Source organism: Bombina bombina, chromosome 7, assembly GCF_027579735.1.
Source record: "Bombina bombina isolate aBomBom1 chromosome 7, aBomBom1.pri, whole genome shotgun sequence".
Classification (NCBI taxonomy): Eukaryota; Metazoa; Chordata; class Amphibia; order Anura; family Bombinatoridae; genus Bombina; species Bombina bombina.
The window spans coordinates 93,848,338-93,866,771 of NC_069505.1; the positions used below are offsets into that span (position 1 = coordinate 93,848,338).

At 41.3% G+C, this 18,434-nt stretch overlaps 1 protein-coding gene across 2 annotated transcripts in view; it reads right to left on the bottom strand.

The window, feature by feature from the left end:
* HRAS (HRas proto-oncogene, GTPase) overlaps positions 1 to 18,434 on the bottom strand; it is a 198,690-nt gene that overhangs the window by 160,532 nt on the left and 19,724 nt on the right. Inside the window, exon 2 of one of the 2 annotated variants that reach the window (XM_053720185.1) lies at positions 1,800 to 1,925. The exons of the other annotated variant lie outside the window; for it this stretch is intronic. The gene's annotated coding sequence lies outside the window, so the exon portion shown is untranslated. The remainder of the gene's footprint in view (positions 1 to 1,799; positions 1,926 to 18,434) is intronic. 2 annotated transcript variants of the gene reach the window in all.

An 18,434-nucleotide genomic window follows, 5' to 3' on the forward strand; every position in this document is an offset into this window, starting at 1 on the left:
GCGGGTTGGAGGCTGTGCCTAGCATCATAGGCAATCCCCCCTAACACGATCCCATCATTGAAATCACGGGATCACATGAACGATCGCGTGACTTCAATTTTTACTTATTTCTTTACATAGGAACTTTGTTCTGATGCAGACAAATAAGTCTGGGTGGGAAGGGGTTAAATATGTATCTGTCTGTCTACAGCATGTGTATATTAACATAAAAACATATATATAAATATATGTACATCGGTGTGTATGGTATTTTTGTAGCTGTAGATATATTCATACTATGCTGTCTGTCCCTAAATCTCCCCTGCCCAGCCCAGTGCCCAATATGCTATGCACATTAGCAGTGGGTTGCCGCCTGCCTGTACTACCCAGAAGTCCTGGTTACTATAGCTGTAGGCTGCCCTACATGCATGTCATAGAAGGGGCCACATACCCACTACCTTTTTTTTGTGATATCAAATATAGCATTTTATAAGGGCTGGGTTGTTATAACTGGATCACTGGGTTATACTGGGTGAAAAGCTGCCAGTCCTCCCCTGATGTAACCTAAGTTTTGCAAAATACCTAAACCACCGATTTCTTTTGCAGCATATTGAAAACTTAGGTTACAGTTTCTGCTTTTTACCTTCTCTATGGAGTGTAGAACTATTTTGTATGCCAATACAAACTGATATAGATTCTTGACTGAGAAAGATAAAAAAAAGTTATAGGGGAAAGGAGGAATACAGAATGTATTGGGAGGATGAAGGTTTTTCCCTTAGAGCTGGGGACAACACATTTATTTGAAATTGAAAGGGCAGCAAATAGGTCCCAACCCTCAACAATTTTTAGTAACCAGGAGTAAAATATTATTGGTGAAGCCTTGTTAACAAGGATCACATCATTTGGAAATTTGATTAAAGGTACATGAAAGTCAAACTTAAACTTTCATGAATCAGATAGAGCTTGTCATTTTTAATACATTTGCTTCATTCTTTTAGTTCCATTTTTTTTAAAAGCATACCTAGGTATGCTTAGGAGCAGCACTGTGCTGCTGGGAGCTAGCAGGAGATTGTTGATTATACATATATGTCTCTTTTTATTGGCTCACCTGAAGGGTGCAGCTAGGTCTCAGAAGTGCAGGACATTACAATAAAACTTTTTAACATTTAACCCCTTAACGTGCAGGGTACGTCCTACAAAAAACAGTCGTTAATGACCAAGGACGTACCCTGCACATCCTCAGTGTTTTCAAGCTCTGGAAACGCAGGGCTAACTACAAATTAGGGAGAGATATGTGGCAATGTTAGCTTGTGAAGCCTGCTCTCAGACTAGAAGAGGAATAAAAGGTAAAAAGGAAATTCTCTAATATCTTATTAGAGCTTTTTATTATTGCACTATATCATGCACATAACTATGCCTTTAACTATGTGTTTAACAGCATTGCAAGTTGGCTCCAGAGCACCAATTCACTACTGAGAGCTAGCTGAACATGTGTAATGAGACAATGACACAAGGCATTTGTGTGTAGCCACAAATCACCAGCAAGTTCCTAGGGTGAATTGCAGCTGAGGATATGTACATATGCTTTTCAACAATGGATACCGAAATAATGAAGTAAATTTGATAATAGAAGTAAATTTAAAGTGTCCTAAAATTGCATATTCTATCTGAATCATGGAAGTTTAATTTAGTCTATTTACAATTAGAGGAAAAAGGAGCAAAATAAATAAAGTATTAAACTGTGCATAAACTAGTCTTATATATTACAATTTTAAAATGTTTACTGTCCATGGAACATTCAATTTGGCTTGAGAACTTACAATCTGAGTACCTGGTAAACAATATGATGATCTCTTCAAGTGTAGACAAGGGGCATTTAAACCTGATTAGGTTAGGAATGCATTTGTAAGATTGAAGATTTGTAACCCGGGGTCTTTGTCTACCACCTGGAGAATGAAAAGAGGATACAACTCAAAATAGAAAGACAGCGAGATAGACAGGCAGAAAGATAATGGATATATGATAGATAGAAATAGATAGATAGATAGATAGATAGATAGATAGATAGATAGATAGATAGATGAAAATATACTGCCTCCTAAATATAGATGGGAGAATGTTTTGCAACATTGGAAAACATGAAATACATTTTAACACATTTGTCAGTTTGTTTCGAATTTCGAATGTTTGTACAACATTCTGACATTCGTTTAATGTAATAGTATTTCTAATGCTTTTTTAAAATGTAATATCCGAATAGTATTTTTCTAATAATTAGATTCAAATTATGCAATATTTGAACTAAAAAAATTGTAATCTATATATTTGCAATAGTATTTCTAATGCTCTCTTTAAATTTAATATCCAAATGATACAATATTTGAAACAGAAAAATATATATTTCTATCTATTATTAAATTCCCTACCACATGTACTATTGAATTTCTGAATAGTATTTGTTAAATCAAATGTTACATTTGAAATTTGAAATGTAAATATTCGATCTAATTATGAGCATTTAAAAATGAAAGTAATATTTGATAACCGGAAATAACATTTGATTACCAAATTATAATGGATATTTTTTTATCAACATTTGATTATCCAAAACGAATATTCACAGGACTATTTGTTCTACCAAACGAATTGCACATTCGCCCATCCCTACTCCTAAACCAGCCACAGATTAAAGGCCATATTACAAGTGGAGCGCTAAATATCGCTTTCATAAGAAAAATGGATAATAGGAGTAAAAATTAGAAAGTTGCTTAAAATTGCATGCTAGTGATGTTGCGAATAGTTCGCCGGCAAATAGTTCCTGGCGAACATAGCATGTTCGCGCTCGCTGTGGCGGGCGAACATATGCGATGTTCGGTCTGCCCCCTATTCGTCATCATTGAGTAAACTTTGACCCTGTACCTCACAGTCAGCAGACACATTCCAGCCAATCAGCAGCAGACCCCACCTCCCAGATCCTCGCACCTCCTGGACAGAATCCATTTTAGATTCATTCGCAAGCTGCATTCTTAGTGAGAGGAGGGACAGTGTAGCTGCTGCTGATTAAATAGGGAAATCGATAGCTAGGCTAGTGTATTCAGTGTCCACTACAGTCCTGAAAGACTCATCTGATCTCTGCTGTAAGGACAGCACCCCAAAAAGCCCTTTTTAGGGCTAGAACATCAGTCCGTTTTTTTTTTTCCTGTGTAATCTAATTGCAGTTGCCTGCCAGCGCGTGTGTCAGGCTTACAGCGTATACTGTTCCCACTTGCCCAGTGCCACCACTCATATCTGTTGTAACAATAGTGTACATTTAAAAAACAACAACACTTTTTTGACTGTGAAATAATAGCAGTCAGTTTCCTTCACACGTGTGCGTTTCAGTGCCTGCCTGCCAGGGCACAGTATCACACCAGTGCAACTCAAATCTGGTGTAACAGTAGTGTACATTTAAACAAAACAACACTTTTTTGACTGTGAAATAATAGCAGTCAGTTTCCTTCACACGTGTGCGTTTCAGTGCCTGACTGCCTGCCTGCCTGCCTGCCAGGGCACAGTGTCACACCAGTGCAACTCATATCTGGTGTAACAGTAGTGTACATTTAAAAAAAAAAAAAAACTTTTTTGACTGTGAAATAATAGCAGTCAGTTTCCTTCACATGTGTGCATTTCAGTGCCTGCCTGCCAGGGCACAGTGTCACACCAGTGCAACTCATATCTGGTGTAACAGTAGTGTACATTTAAAAAACAAAACACTTTTTTTGACTGTGAAATAATAGCAGTCAGTTTCCTTCACACGTGTGCGTTTCAGTGCCTGCCTGCCAGGGTACAGTGTCACACCAGTGCAACTCATATCTGGTGTAACAGTAATGTACATTTAAACAAAACAACACTTTTTTGACTGTGAAATAATAGCAGTCAGTTTCCTTCACACGTGTGCGTTTCAGTGCCTGCCTGCCTGCCTGCCAGGGCACAGTGTCACACCAGTGCAACTCATATCTGGTGTAACAGTAGTGTACATTTAAAAAAAAAAAAACTTTTTTGACTGTGAAATAATAGCAGTCAGTTTCCTTCACACGTGTTGTTAACAGACCAGGTATATAGCAAACCTGATCTGTCTCTGACAGTTATCATAACGGCTTAGCAAATCGTGACAAGCAATATTTGCAGACAATAGCAATACACAGAAATATTGGTACAATATATGGGGGATATATATTAACAGGACAATTTAACCCTTAGACACTAATTTAACCCAATATTAGTGATTCAGAACGCATTGTAATATACTATGATTTAATTTACCACCTGTTCAATGTCCTGGGCTAATTTCAGGAATTGTTAAGAGATATAAATATCTATTAATACAGGGATACTTCACATTGATCACTACCAATATAAACATTAGTCCTGGTCATTTAGTTGGTACATTAATCCTGATAGAGATATATTTGTTCTGAATAATTACCACCCTGGGTTTATACCGCAACAATTGCAAGTTGTACAAAAATTATTACTGTCACGAAATAATCAAATAGGAACGTCAGAGGAAATATTCATGCATGATGTATGATATTTAGACTATCCAAAAATACCAAATGTCAAACCAAGTACATGGTATATCACAAATATGCCATAATCATATACATTAACATAAGTGTTGTATCATACTAACTACCCATGCATGGTCTCTCATGTTAAACCTCCCTGTAATCAACAATAGTGTCTGAACTAATTATTGTACTTGACCCTTGTGATACATAAACAAGGATCAACCATCTGATTGAGGAACCATAGATGTACTCTCAGTTTTCATTATTACAACTTCCTGATAAATTGCAAATTGCAAGGATTAATCGCTGCTAAGTCAGTGATCCAAACCCCTATTACCACTCTCTCTTCTTTTGAGCTAACACTATTCCTGTGTTTTTAATGTGTATTGTTCTACATTTTTTTAAAGTTCCAATAAAAGTTATATTTTAAGTTTTCCTGCACACCTGCCAATTGTAACTCAGTCATATTCTACATTCAGGGAATTTGAGTGCTATAAATGTGTATATTTTCTGAAGACTTTGATCTTCTTTTGTTCTCTCATTAACCGGTACACAGCACCAACGTTTGCATCACGTAACAGTTGGAGGAACACATGTACGTTAATTTCCTCCAAGTTATTATTTAAATAACTATTACTACTAATTATATTCCCTATAACATCTCAGTAGTGCCATTGGGCCCCTTTTTCTCTTATCATATCTGGTGTAACAGTAGTGTACATTTAAAAAAAAAAACACATTTTTGACTGTGAAATAATAGCAGTCACTTTCCTTCACAAGTGTGCGTTTCAGTGCCTGCCTGCCAGGGCACAGTGTCACACCAGTGCAACTAATATCTGGTGTAACAGTAGTGTACATTTAAAAAAAACAACACTTTTTTGACTGTGAAATAATAGCAGTCAGTTTCCTTCACACGTGTGCGTTTCAGTGCCTGCCAGGGCACAGTGTCACACCAGTGCAACTCATATCTGATGTAACAGTAGTGTACATTTAAAAAAAAAAATACAATTTTGACTGTAATAGATTGAATAGCAGTTAGTTGTCTGAAAGCGTGTCAGGCCTACAGCGTCTACTCTGCCAACTTCTGCCAGTGCCACTCATATCTGTTGTCACAGTAGCTTGCACGCATAGTACCACTAATCGAAAAAAAATGACAGACAGAGGCAGGCCACCCTGCCGGGGTCGTCATGGTCGTGGTGCTGTGATTCCCTTTGGCCCTAGAATAATGCCCAGTGTTCAGAGGTCACGTACCCTGAACTCGAACAGTTCTGAGGACATAGTTGACTGGCTAACACAGGACACCCAATTTTCTACAGCTTCCGCTCGGAACCTTGACGCACCATCCTCCTCCAGCTTAGCTTCGGGCACCTCTCAAGTTACCACTCGCCCGCCTGCCACCACCACCAACACTAGCACCACAGCCGCTTCACTTGATCTGTCAGAGGAGTTATTTACACATCAGTTGGAAGAAATGAGTGATAGTGATGCACAACCATTATTGCCAGAGGATGTAGATAACAGGGATATGTCTCAGTCAGGCAGCATTATACACATGGACGTACAGTGTGATGATGATGATGATGTTGTACCCGCTGCTGCTTCCTTTGCTGAGTTGTCAGATACAAGTGAAGCGGTTGATGATGACGATGAGTCCGTGGATGTCACGTGGGTGCCCGCTAGAAGAGAAGAAGAACAGGGGGAAAGTTCAGATGGGGAGACAGAGAGGAGAAGGAGATGAGTTGGAAGCAGGGGGAGGTTGTCGCAAGGAGCTAGTGGCACAGTCAGACAGCATGCATCGGCACCCGGGGTCAGCCAGACAGCACGCCAATCAACGCATGCTGTTGCCACCACCAGAATGCCGTCATTGCAGAACTCAGCAGTGTGGCATTTTTTTGTGTGTCTGCCTCTGACAACAGTGATGCCATTTGCAACCTGTGCCAAAAGAAACTGAGTCGTGGGAAGTCCGACACCCACCTAGGTACAACTGCTTTGCGAAGGCACATGATCGCACATCACAAACGCCTATGGGATCAACACATGAGTACAAGCAGCACACAAACACAAAGCCGCCATCCTCCTCCTGGTCCAGCATCTTCAGCCACGTCAACCACTGCTGTCCTCCTTGCGCCCTCTCAACCGTCTCTCGCCTTGAGCAGTTCCTGCTCATCTGCCCACAGTCAGGTGTCTGTCAAGGACATGTTTGAGCGTAAGAAGCCAATGTCACAAAGTCACCCCCTTGCCCGGCATCTGACAGCTGGCTTGTCTGAACTCTTAGCCCGCCAGCTTTTACCATACAAGCTGGTGGAGTCTGAGGCGTTCAAAAAAAATTTGTAGCTATTCAGACACCGCAGCGGAAGGTACCCGGCTGAAATTTCTTTGCACAAAAGGCAATCCCCAACCTGTACTCGATTGTGAAAAAGGAAGTAATGGCATGTCTGGCACACAGTGTTGGGGCAAGGGTCCATCTGACCACTGATACCTGGTCTGCAAAGCATGGTCAGGGCAGGTATATCACCTACACTGCGCATTGGGTAAACCTGCTGACGGCTGCCAAGCATGGAATGCGTGGCTCTGCAGAGGAGTTGGTGACACCGCCACGACTTGCAGGCAGGCCTGCTGCCACCTCCTCTACTCCTCCTACTCCATCATCTTCCATAACCTCCTCGGCTGAGTCCTCTTCTGCTCCTGCATCTTGATCCACATCAACGGCACCCCCCCCCAGCTCCCCAGGTACTATTCCACATCCCGGATACGGCAGAGTCACGCCGTCTTGGGGTTGACTTGCCTGAAAGCAGAGAGCCACACTGGACCAGCACTCCTGTCCGCCCTGAACCCACAGGTGGATCAGTGGCTGACTCCGAACCAACCAAAGTGGTTTGTAACAACGGAAGAAATTTGTTGGTGGCATTGAATTTGGGCAAGTTGACACATGTGCCATTGGAATTCAACACTCCTAATGTTCGACCGCCTGCTCCAACAAGAAAAAGCCGTAAATGACTATTTGTATGACCGGGGTGCTAGGACAGCCTCTGCGGAGCTGGGAATTTTCTTGCCACGTTACTAGACGCTCATGCGCAATGCCTGTAGGCTCATGCATCCTTTTGAGGAGGTGACAAACCTAGTCAGTCGCACCGAAGGCACCATCAGCGACATCATACCATTTGTTTTCTTCCTGGAGCGTGCCCTGCGAAGAGTGCTGGATCAGGCCGTAGATGAGCGTGAAGAGGAAGAGTTGTGGTCACCATCACCACCAGAAACAGCCTTATCAGCATCGCTTGCTGGACCTGCGGCAACGCTGGAAGAGGATTGTGAGGAAGAGGAGTCAGAGGAGGAATGTGGCTTTGAGGAGGAGGAGGAAGACCAACCACAACAGGCATCCCAGGGTGCTTGTTGTCACAGTGGTGTTGTACGTGGCTGGGGGGAAGAACATACCTTCAGTGAGATCACTGAGGACGAGGAACGGGACATGAGTAGCTCGGCATCCAACCTTGTGCAAATGGAGTCTTTCATGCTGTCGTGCCTGTTGAGGGACCCTCGTATAAAAAGGCTGAAGGAGAACGACCTGTACTGGGTGTCCACGTGCCTGAAATGTTACCGAATTACCGCAAGTCGGAAAGGATGCAGCAGTTCCAAAATAAATTAAAAAGTATGCTTTATAAGGGTATAAGGGTGAGGTCACAGCACAACGGGAATCTAACAGGGGAAGAGGTGAAAGTAATCCTCCTCCTCCCACGACCACGCCGGCAAGGACAGGACACTTTACAGACGTGTTGTTGATGGAGGACATGCAGAGCTTTTTAAGTCCTACGCATCGCCACAGCCCTTCGGGGTCCACCCACAGAGAACGACTCGACCGACAGGTAGCAGACTACCTTGCCTTAACTGCAGATATCGACACTCTGAGGAGCGATGAACCCCTTGACTACTGTGTGTGCAGGCTTGACCTGTGGCCTGAGCTATCCCAATTTGCGATAGAACTTCTGGCCTGCCCTGCTTCAAATGTCCTGTCAGAAAGGACCTTCAGTGCAGCAGGAGGTATTGTCACTGAGAAGAGAAGTCGCCTAGGTCAAAAAAGTCTAGATTACCTCACCTTTATTAAGATGAATGAGGGATGGATCCCGAAGGGACTGACAGTGGGGCGATACATTCGACTAAAAAAGGCCTGATAAGATGAGCTGCCTTGGGCTAAAAATGGTCCACATGCTGCTGTATTTGATCTCTGAATGCCGGATGACTTGCGTGACTTATCCGCCACCAACTAATTTTTCAGGCATGTGTACTACTTAACACACCACTCCTATCTGGTGGCACATTAGATTGCACGCGCAGTGCCCCAAATTTGAAGTAGGAGGTCCGACCAAGCATCTTTTTCCATCTCCTGGTTCCTAAAATCCATGCCATATACATGTCCCTTGATAGGGTACGTAACAGGGATTAAACTGATAAGAATAGAACTACTTAACACAACACTCCTATCTGGTGGCACATTAGATTGCATGCGCAGTGCCCCAAATTTGAAGTAGGAGGACCGACCAAGCATCTTTTTACATCTCCTGGTTCCTAAAATCGATGCCATATACACGTCCCCTGATAGGGGACGTAACAGGGATTAAACTGATAAGAATAGAACTACTTAACACACCACTCCTATCTGGTGGCACATTAGATTGCACGCGCAGTGCCTCAAATTTGAAGTAGGAGGACCGACCAAGCATCTTTTTCCATCTCCCGGTTCCTAAAATCGATGCCATATACACGTCCCCTGATAGGGGATGTAACAGGGATTAAACTGATAAGAATAGTACTACTTAACACACCACTCCTATCTGGTGGCACATTCGATTGCACGCGCAGTGCCCCAAATTTGAAGTAGGAGGACCGACCAAGCATCTTTTTCCATCTCCCGGTTCTAAAATCCATGCCATATACACGTCCCCTGATAGGGGACGTAACAGGGATTAAACTGATAAGAATAGTACTACTTAACACACCACTCCTATCTGGTGGCACATTAGATTGCACGCTCAGTGCCCCAAATTTGAAGTAGGAGGACCGACCAAGCATCTTTTTCCATCTCCCGGTTCCTAAAATCGATGCGATATACACATCCCCTGATAGGGGACGTAAGAGGGATTAAACTGATAGGAATAGTACTACTTAACACACCTTATAATAACACAGAGAGAGGAGTATGAAGAAGAGGAGTCAGAGGAGGAAGGTAGCTTTGAGGAGGTGGAAGACCAAACACAGCAGGCGTCCCAGGGGGCTTAAATAAAAAGAGAGAAGCGCTCAACCTGGAAATGAACAATAGCATAATAGCTTGTTCTATGGCTAATTACCACCCAAGAAGCAGCCTCTTTTTGCTCAACATGTGCCTTTCACAGAGAAAAACTTTCCTGAAGCATATCAGTCTGATCCTGACTTCACAGTACAGTCCAGCCCCGAAATACCAGGCAATTCTTCTCTGAACGAGAGAAACAGCAAAACCCCAGACGTACGTTTCGGCCTATTGTGGGCCTCGTCAGTGAGGTGCAGCCATATCCCTTTAGGCACACTGAGCAATGGGTCCACGTCTGGATTCCCGCATCACACTTAGGGAGACTTCCCAAAATGTCATAATTTGCATAAATAAAAAGAGAGAAGCGCTCAACCTGGAAACGAACAATAGCATAATAGCTTGTTCTATGGCTAGTTACCACCCAAGAAGCAGCCTCTTTTTGCTCAACATGTGCCTTTCACAGAGAAAAACTTTCCTGAAGCATATCAGTCTGATCCTGACTTCACAGTACAGTCCAGCCCCGAAATACCAGGCAATTCTTTTCTGAACGAGAGAAACAGCAAAACCCCAGAAGTACGTTTCGGCCTTTTATGGGCCTCGTCAGTGAGGTGCAGCCATATCCCTCTAGGCACACTGAGCAACGGGTCCACGTCTGGATTCCCGCATAACACTTAGGGAGACTTCCCAAAATGTCATAATTTGCATAAATAAAAAGAGAGAAGCGCTCAACCTGGAAACGAACAATAGCATAATAGCTTGTTCTATGGCTAGTTACCACCCAAGAAGCAGCCTCTTTTTGCTCAACATGTGCCTTTCACAGAGAAAAACTTTCCTGAAGCATATCAGTCTGATCCTGACTTCACAGTACAGTCCAGCCCCGAAATACCAGGCAATTCTTCTCTGAACGAGAGAAACAGCAAAACCCCAGACGTACGTTTCGGCCTATTGTGGGCCTCGTCAGTGAGGTGCAGCCATATCCCTCTAGGCACACTGAGCAACGGGTTCACGTCTGGATTCCCGCATCACACTTATTGAGACTTCCCAAAATGTCATAATTTGCATAAATAAAAAGAGAGAAGCGCACAACCTGGAAACGAACAATAGCATAATAGCTTGTTCTATGGCTAGTTACCACCCAAGAAGCAGCCTCTTTTTACTCAACATGTGCCTTTCACAGAGAAAAACTTTCCTGAAGCATATCAGTCTGATCCTGACTTCACAGTACAGTCCAGCCCCGAAATACCAGGCAATTCTTCTCTGAACGAGAGAAACAGCAAAACCCCAGACGTACGTTTCGGCCTATTGTGGGCGTCGTCAGTGAGGTGCAGCCATATCCCTCTAGGCACACTGAGCAACGGGTCCACGTCTGGATTCCCGCATCACACTTAGGGAGACTTCCCAAAATGTCATAATTTGCATAAATAAAAAGAGAGAAGCTCTCAACCTGGAAACGAACAATAGCATAATAGCTTGTTCTATGGCTAGTTACCACCCAAGAAGCAGCCTCTTTTTGCTCAACATGTGCCTTTCACAGAGAAAAACTTTCCTGAAGCATATCAGTCTGATCCTGACTTCACAGTACAGTCCAGCCCCGAAATACCAGGCAATTCTTCTCTGAATGAGAGAAACAGCAAAACCCCAGACGTACGTTTCGGACTATTGTGGGCCTCGTCAGTGAGGTGCAGCCATATCCCTCTAGGCACACTGAGCAACGGGTCCACGTCTGGATTCCCGCATCACACTTAGGGAGACTTCCCAAAATGTCATAATTTGCATAAATAAAAAGAGAGAAACGCTCAACCTGGAAACGAACAATAGCATAATAGCTTGTTCTATGGCTAGTTACCACCCAAGAAGCAGCCTCTTTTTGTTCAACATGTGCCTTTCACAGAGAAAAACTTTCCTGAAGCATATCAGTCTGATCCTGACTTCACAGTACAGTCCAGCCCCGAAATACCAGGCAATTCTTCTCTGAACGAGAGAAACAGCAAAACCCCAGCCGTACGTTTCGGCCTATTGTGGACCTCGTCAGTGAGGTGCAGCCATATCCCTCTAGGCACACTGAGCAACGGGTCCACGTCTGGATTCCCGCATCACACTTAGGGAGACTTCCCAAAATGTCATAATTTACATTATAACGCAGAGAGAGGCAATGCAGAGAGAGGAGTCTGAAGAAGAGGAGTCAGAGGAGGAAGGTGGCTTTGAGGAGGTGGAAGACCAAACACAGCAGGTGTCCCAGGGGGCTTGTTGTCACCTTTCGGGGACCCTTGGTGTTGTACGTGGCTGGGTGGAGGAAGAAACCTTCAATGACATCAGTGACGACAAGGAACGGGACATGGCTAGCTTGGTATCCAACCTTGTGCAAATGGGGAGTTTGCGGTTGTGCAAATGGACTGTTTGCGGTTGTTTGTGGTGCGTTAAACGGGGAGTTTGGTCTGTCACTGTGAAGCGGGCGTAACCCTTACACTAACTGATCGATACAACATCATACCTGATGTTTTAAAGCACGTTATTCCAAACAATTTAGAGATGTTAGGTGATTTATGCCCTTTATGGATTAAAACCAGACTCTGCATCAACTATGTAATTTTCCATGGGAGTTTTGCCATGGATCCCCCTCCAGCATGCCACAGTCCAGGTGTTAGTTCCCTTGAAACAACTTTTCCATCACTATTGTGGCCAGAAAGAGTCCCTGTGGGTTTTAAAATTCGCCTGCCTATTGAAGTCTATGGCGGTTCGCCCGGTTTGCCCGTTTGCGAACATTTGCGGAAGTTCGCGTTCGCCGTTCGCGAACTGAAAATTTCATGTTCGCAACATCACTATTGCATGCTCTATCTGAATCATGACAGAAAAAAATCTGGGTTTCATATACCTTTAAGCAGAGGTGTTGCAGGACGAGAACTCTGGTGTATTATGGCTACCTAGTGGACAGCTGTCTAACTGATAAGGTCTGCTCTGCCCTTTTGGTCCCAGCCCAGTTCTGGTGCTTACTGCTATAATCTCCCCAGGGATATGCCTTTGGGCTTGATTTATCAAAGGCTTCGTCTGCCTACGACTGCAGGTACGCCCATATTCGCCGACGCTTGATAAATCGAGCCCTTTATATCTTATAATGGTCTATGCATTTACAAAGGGGGGATAGGGAGTTGGGATAATAATAATAGACAACGCATTTTATGCAAGTAAAAACAAATAACTTGGAAATTAAAATGAAAAATAAATAAGGCTTTCAAAAGTAGGATTTTTATTTTATTCATGCTTAGAATATTTACTGTTTACATTTACTATAATTTTAAATATTTTGTCAAATGTGTGCTCCTATTCTACTCCAAATGGGAATACAGTTGGTGTGCCAATCAAGAGCAGGCATACATAAGTATACTCTATTCACTGGCTGTATTTTCTTTGAAAGTGGGTGGTCCAGGAGTGGTCAAAAACTTACGGCATGGAAAGAAATCATGCAAAATCTTTTGGGGGCTTTTTTTTAGGGTTCTATTGCAATGTTTGTGGCCGCCCTTCACATCCACAAATCTAATGCTAGATAAAAGGATCTAAGGGGAAAATGTCCCTTTCTAAAATTATTTGAGGGATTTTGTGGTACTGACTAGATTTCTTAGACCAGAGCAGAGAGTTTTAGATCATCTGGCCTTAAAGGGACAGTCTAGTCAAAATGAAACTTTCATGATTCAGATAGGGCTTGTCATTTTAAACAACTTTCCAGTTTGCTTTTATTATCAAATTTGCGTTGCTCTCTTGGTATTCTTAATTGAAAGCTAAACCTAGGTAGCCTCATATACTAATATCTAAGCCCTTAAAGGCCGTCTCTTATCTGAATGCATTTGACAGTTTTTCACAGCTAGAGAGCATTAGTTTATGTGTGCCATATAGATAACATTGTGCTCATGCATGTGGAGTTACTTATGAGAGGGCACTGATTGGGTTAAATGCAAGTCTGTCAAAAGAATTGAAATAAGGGAGCAGTCTGCAGAAGCTTAGATACAGGGTAATCACAGAGGTAAAAGGTGTATTAATATAACCCTGATGGTTATCTAGAACTGGGGAATGGGTGATAAAGGGATTATGTATCTTTTTAAACAATAAAAAATCAGGAGTAGACTCTCCTTTTAAGTGATTAACCCTTTCTTAGGGGTTAGGCACATATGTGTTTAAAAAATACTAAAATCAATTACACCAAATCAATTTTAATTAATGTGAATGACATAGAATGTATTACAAAAATATATTGAACAAACCACATCGTCTGTGGTTAACACAGTTATTAAATACAAGACCCCCCATAAAATCCTAATGAAAGTTTGTGCTGGAACAATCCGTAAACTTGCTTATATGCACGGACATGTTACAGTATTGTTTACAATATCTGAGGTAAACGTGAAAATGTTCTGGTCAACCGTGTGACAGTCTATAAATCAAGAACACATTAAGAACTTCCGCACAGCTCATCAATTTCCTAGAGATTCTAAAACGTTTGCCTGTGGGGGGAAAAACACCTCTAAATAGTCTGCATAGCTAAAAATTTAAAGCACCAGAAAATACAGTAGATTAGCATGATCAAAAACTGCATGATAAAAAGACATTGCAATAGCACTTAGGGGTTGATTTATCAAAGGCTTTCGCCAGCCTTCGACCCCCTACGACTGCAGGTTCTCACAAAAGAATCTGCAGACCCTATTTATCAAGCAGCAATCATCAGACCGCTGCTTTCCTAATCTTTTGCCACCTCTTAGATGGCGAATTTCAATCTCCCCGGTCTCGTACGACCGAGGAGATTGACAGCTCCTGCCCGCACGTGATTGGCTGTGCGCGGGATTGCACGCGAGCGCAAAATAGCACTCGTGTGCGATGCTGAATTCCGGCAGTGGAATTCAGCCCATCAGAGGCGAGCTGCGGAGGACAGGGGCACAAGTGTGAAATTCAAATGATAAGTAGATTTTTTTTTCTGACAAATTTCAGTTATGTCTATTTCCATTCCCTCTATATCGTGACATCCATCAGCCAATCACAAATGCATATACGTATATTTTGTGAATTCTTGCACATGCTCAGTAGGAGTTGGTGACTCAAAAAGTGAAAGTTTAAAGGGACACTGTACCCAAAAAATTTTCTTTCTTGATTCAGATAGAGCATGTAATTTTAAGCAACTTTCTAATTTACTCCTATTTTTTCGTTCTCTTGCTCAATTTTTCTTCGTTTTCTTGCTATCTTTATTTGAAAAAGAAGGCATCTAAGCTTTTTGTTTGGTTCAGTACTCTGGACAGCACTTTTTTTATTGGTGCATGAATTTATCCACCAATCAGCAAGACAACTCAGGTTGTTCAGCAAAAATGGGCCGGCATCTAAACTTACTTAATTTGGGTTCAGTGTCCCTTTAAAAAAAAACTGTGTACATTTTGTTAATGGAAGTAAATTGGAAAGTTGCTTAAAATTGCTACTCTATCTGAATCATGAAAGTTAATTGACCATGTTTGCGAACCACAGCTATATTGTTTACCCAAAAATAATATCAGTTTCATTCATCATTCTTTCCCTATTTTTCTATTTACAGAGTTATTGCCGCAATAATTTAAAAAAATTCTATCTCCTAAATCAGCCAGTTATTTAGTCATTTTTTTCTGCCTAGGTCACGTTTTCTATCTATCCAATTGAAATTCTGGCCGTGGAACTACATCACCTGCCCACATCTTAGTTTGCACATGCTCACCTTTTTTTCGGCAGTATTGAGTTTGGAGCGCGCTCCAGTTTCACGCATGCACATTAGCGCGCTCCCGTTTTGGATATCGGTATCGCCGCTAAGCGCATGTGCGGTAGACTGTGACACCAGTTTCACGCATGGACATTAGCGCGCTCCCGTTTTGGATACCGGTATCGCCGCTAAGCGCATGTGCGGTAGACTGTGACACGACGATTTGTGCATGCGCATTGGAAAGGTACTTTGTGCCACGAGCATTAGACATACGTACAGAGCATGTGGGTCCACTCTATGAGGCCCATTTATCAAGCTCCGAATGGAGCTTGAGGGCCCGTGTTTCTGGGGAGCCTGGACAGGAATCACCACAATTCAACACGATCGAGTACGATCAGGTTGATTGACACCTCCCTGCTGGCGGCTGCGAGTCTGCAGCAGGCGGCGTTGCACCAGCAGCTCGTGTGAGCTGCTGGTGCAATGCTGAATATGGAGAGCGTATTGCTCTCCGCATTTAGCGAGGTCTGTCGGATCAGGTCCGCAAGACCTTTGATACATAGGCCTCTATATGTCACATTACAGAAATAGAGGAAGTAGAGGGTGGGAGGAGTTCGCCCAGTAACGGTAGTAAAAAATATATAGATTAAAAGTCTAATTTTGAAAAAAAAAATATTAAAAAAAGTTAGCGACCATATGGCTGTTAGTATTTTGTTCTGATGGATGAATTCTGGAGCTATTAACTTTACTTTCACTTTAAATGGACATTAAACACTTTTAGATGGTAATATAAAATGAAAAATCTTATTAATAAAAAAACTCTGCAATATACTTTCATTATTTAATTTGTCCCCTTTTCTTGTAATTCCATTTCTAGCAGGAACTGAAAAGCTCACAATTTCAGAATGAAAGTGCAGAACACTGTTAGATTCCACACAGCCATTGGCCGCACACTCTAGTGACCTATTCATAACTGTCCCTAATTGGTCACAGCAGATAAGGTAAAGTTACAACCCACTGTTTTATAGACACTAAAACTTTACACTTATTTTGTCAATATTTAAACAACTAATGAAAATTAAAAAATACATATATGTTATTCTCAGACTAATCTTTTCTTTTAATGCATCATTTTATCTAATATTTATTTAGTACTTAATGTCCCTTTAAGGCCAAGAAGTCTAATCATTGACAATTATTAACACTTTATGCAGAATTCTTGACACAGCTATTTAAATCCACAAGATTACATTGATGTTACAAAAACATCTTTCTTTGTTACATTTATTAGAGGAAAACTTTATTGGTTTACTTTCGTATTTCTAAGATTATTTTTTTGTAAAAGGAAGTTTGCAGCGCTATGCATATAAATGGTGATAATAAGGATGATAATAAGGGGCATATGTATTAAGCTCTGAATGGAGCTTGATGCCCCGTGTTTCTGGTGAGCCTGCAGGCTCGCCAGAAACAGCAGTTATGAAGCAGCGATGTCTGTCGGACCTGATCCGCACTGTCGGATCAGGTCCGACAGACATTGTTAACTAGAGGCCTAAGTATTCTTGTTATTACAAGTGGAGCACTAATTAACGTTCCCGCTCGAGCGCTAATTGTGCTAGAAGTAAGTTTTTTGTGCTAGTTGGATTGTGCTCATATTATGAGTTGAAAGTAAACTTTTTTGCTCACATGCCAACCTGACAAGTGCAAAAAGCAGAACTTAGAATATTGCGTGTGCGTTTATGTATTCCCCCATAGAAGTCAATGGAGAAAAAAAGTGGGAAAAAACTATATATATATATATATATATATACACACATATATATATATATATATATATATATATATATATATATATATATATATATATACACACATATATATATATATACATACGTACACATGATTATATATAGCTATAGATATATACAGAAATATGGATTTATAAATACATAGAACTTATTCTGCTATGTGCAGAACATTGGAATGTCACATATTTACAGTAAATACATAGTTAAGGGCTCCAATGAGCTTATATATATATATATATATATATATACTAATGTATTTGTGTTTATATGTGTATATATGTCTGTAAATATAAATATACACATATAAATACATTAAATACATATGTACACATATATAGACATATACACTATATATATATATATATATATCTTTAGACGTGTATGTATGTATCTCTATGTTAAAGCCATTTGCCTGCCTTTTTTTTTCTAACACCTAAGACCTCATATCTTTGAGCCCTTAAAACTTTATATTGCAACATTTTTTGTGAATAATTTTTATTATGCGTGTAACTATACTATGTAACGTATTTTTTATGTGTTATGAGCAACCAGAGCTCTGAAGTTGCGGTAATCATTCTAGCGTAAATACAAGTGGTAAGCCCAACGAATGCAAACCCCACGATAAACCCCTTATCAAACGCGTGCAAACTTTTGTGCTCCACTCGTAATTTGGCAATTTATAAGCATTGTATTAAAGTGATGATAAACATGACATGTTTTAAAATCAGGTCAGGAATCTAAGCAATATTTTACAAGGATTTCAATGGATCACTTCTAATGAATATGCGCTGTAACTTATTTTTTAATCTAGTCGTGCTCCGACCGCCCACTTCAAAACTCATATATTTTTTGTGAGCTAACGATTTTAACTGTTCTCCAATTGGTTTTAAAACGTGTAAAATGTATAATCAATTTAATGTTACACCTCACCTCTATCTAGTCATGGGTGTAAACATTTTGAAATCTATCTTTCACTACATTCCAGTGCTGATTTTGTTGCGCATGTGCAGCAACTGTCTTCAGATACCTGCAGTGCAACTTAGGTTCCAAAATGGCAGCATCCATAGTTAGAGGGAGGTGCATGAAATTTTGCGTTTAATGCCCCTTTAAAGGGATGGTAA